The sequence below is a fragment of the Cryptomeria japonica genome, chromosome 3 (assembly GCF_030272615.1).
Source record: "Cryptomeria japonica chromosome 3, Sugi_1.0, whole genome shotgun sequence".
In the NCBI taxonomy this organism is placed as follows: domain Eukaryota; kingdom Viridiplantae; phylum Streptophyta; class Pinopsida; order Cupressales; family Cupressaceae; genus Cryptomeria; species Cryptomeria japonica.
The window spans coordinates 187,105,118-187,108,244 of record NC_081407.1 but is presented as its reverse complement, the minus strand read 5'-3'; positions in this window follow the sequence as shown (position 1 = coordinate 187,108,244).

Sequence of the window (3,127 nt, the reverse complement as noted above, 5' to 3'; positions counted from 1 at the left end):
TTGGTCGATAGTGACAGATGGAATGGGACCATCACTTGTGGTTTGATTTACAAGCCACAAGTAACTTGGGGTAGAGTAGTTTTTCTAACTCTATGCCCAATGGAATAATTAATAAAATCCCTCTTCAATTGTGTGTTCATGGACAATTTTTGAGGTTCTACTTTCCTTAAGGTAGTTGTTATCCATGAGCATTAGTTGGATTTCCTTTGTTAGTGTAGTTTTCTTTTGTTGTATTGCCCTGTCTAGGTAACTTCTTTTGGGTGTGCTCTATAATTGGTCTTCTTCACCCAAGATTTTGGTTTTTCTCCTCATTCTTGTGAAATGAATGTCCCCAAATAGAGCCACTGATAGCCCTAAAAAAATGATTACACAAAAATCTTTATTTTGAGCTTAAATATTGATTTTTCTAGCTTAGATATATCCTTTGTCAAAGTGCAATCTCTAGGGTTTAGGGTTCATTAATTTTCATCTAAAATTTATGAAGAAAAACCCTATCCTTGTCATGTTTCATCATTACCTTTTCCCACTTAAGGTCGAAGGTTGTCTACCATTGGTGGGGCCTTTTTATTTCCTAAGCGCAAAGTTGTTTCTAACCAGTTTATCTAGTGATTTTCCTAAGTCACATCGAAAATTTCTCTATAATCACTCTCATTTTACTATTTTTGCCCACACCCATATTTTTTCCTAATTCCAAAGTTCCTAAATGTTTAGACTGGTTGATAAAAGTAGAAAAAATATAACGGTCTGTGCTTCTTCATGATCAAAGATGCAGGGATGATAAAGACTAGGACATCATGAGATGATGCCACGTCTTTGGCAGAAAAGGGCAAGTTGACGGTGTAACTATCCAAAACCTTGTGTTACCAGTTTTTAGGCAGTAAAGACTAGTTTACTAATAGTCCTATCAATTGGCACATGTTGCAAATGGATGGCGATGTTAATTTCCTGTGATAAAAGGTGCCCATTTTTTATTTCTAAAAAAGGTTAACAGGCATTTGTGTTGAAGCGGTAAAGTGTGAACATATCTGATGGCCCTTGTATCCCCGAGATAGAACTTGCAAGAAGCTTATGGACCATGACATCATGAGATGATTCCATGTGTCTCAAGCTGACCTGAAAGAATGATGGTAGGGTTGTTCATAGCGTTGGGTTAAGAGATGATATGGCACCGATTTGTCACAATTTTATGGGTCCACAAGTACTAATGGAAAGCCAATTTTTACATCAGCCATTAATGATAATTTGATTTACTAGGTTGGGTAGGATCCATGGCTGAGTTTCAAATTTGAAATTAAAAGGGATCATTAAAGGTATTGGTTGTAACCCACACAAGAAAGATAGAATGAAAAGGATATAGTCTTGTCAACTCATGATAGACAGCGACAAGTTTGATTTTTTTGCATTTTGACTCATCCCTAAGGGATCTTGACGAAGCTCATTGTTGTGTAAAGGACTTGATTTGACAAGGTGAGGACAGTATCTCAAAGATGTGAAAGGATTGGGATAAGCTTCGGGTTTAGATATGATGGATCACAGGTTCCCCGATGAAGTCAAGGATTTCTTGTTGACACAGATTCAAAGGAAGAAGATTGTACACTCAATAAGGAATATGATCATAACAAAATCATTCACGCAAGGTGAATATATGTAGGTGGGAATGGAGTGATGGCCTAGAGACGACTATGACCTAAGTTATAGGCATGATTGTTGGAATCTATAGCTGGCAAGATGAGAAAAAAATAACATGATGATGATTCTTGTCATGGATTAGCACCACCATTTTTAGTTGAATTTTCATTATAAATTTACTAGGATGGTGATAGAATGGGTAGAAAAGGATACAAACTTCTTCATTTTCTGAGAACTGTTTTTCATCAGTAAAAAAGGATGATGTTTGAACAAAATTATGGATGGAGTCATTGCATGTTTTTTGACATTGGATGAATGTTTTTCTCTGGTATGAGGTTGGTCATTGTCAGAGGGGTTGTGCAAGTTTAGAGGATTGTCAAACAGGGTATGAAAGCTTTTTCTTATTAGAAAAATCCACCCTTGACATATCCTTTGTTCTTACTCTTCAAATTGTTGGTAGAATGTGAGAGGAAGGAGCTCGCAATCGATCGAAAGAAGGATTTGTTTGATTAAGGAGTGGAAGTTAGTCATCTCTACAATGACATGGAAGTTGCAACACCTTCTCAACATAATGCATTTGTCCCCAAGCTCCTCTTTCCATTTTCTCTGATCTGGGGCATAAAGGTTGGAGATCTTTCTCTAGTTTGGGGGCAATTTTACTTCTTGCCAGGATCTAGTTTCCCTTCCAAGAAGGGAAATGCTCTATATGAAAAACTGAGCATCTCAGGGTCCATCCAAAAGTGTCAGAGTGATATTGGCACAACTCAGGTGTTTTTGTTTCTAACAATAATGAGTTGATGATTTTAGTTCCACTTCATCTAGGGTATAGGCATATGAATAACAAATATTTTGTAACAAAATTGTGTATTGCCTCCTTGGCTTAACTTTCTGGTGACATGTGTCCTTAGGCCTAAAGCTTGTTGGTCCCTTGTTTTCTATAAAAGGGAAGTCAAGGACATAAGTTTGGGTTCCAAAAATTATGAGGAGGGTCTTTGTAAAGTAGGTCTAGTCTACATGATTAGGTTTCATAGAGTTGTAGGAAGTCATGAAAAATAGAAGGAACTCTATGACATTTTACAGAGCTGAAACAATAAAATAGTTACCAGTTTCATTTTCAAGTGGGTTATTTTGTAAATGAAATGTTGTATGTTATCTGATAGAAGATAGCTTATAAGATTAATACAGATATATTCTAAAATCTTTACTCTCTTGTGTACAACTTTATTTTATTTTGAGTTAATGGGATCAAGGGCTTCATTTACTTATTGTATTGTTGTGATGTATGTAGTTTTTCATTCTATACTTTGATCCAAGGGGTTAATTAAAATGCTTGAATGAAATTACAGAGAGATAATGCATGTATCAGGATTTGATAAGTAGTTCAGGTGAGGGATAGCTAAGGGAACAATATTCTAAGGCAATATCATTTAATATTAAATAAACTATTAGATTAAGTTTCTTTCAAATTTCAATAACATTTTAGGAACTCTGTAGCCCA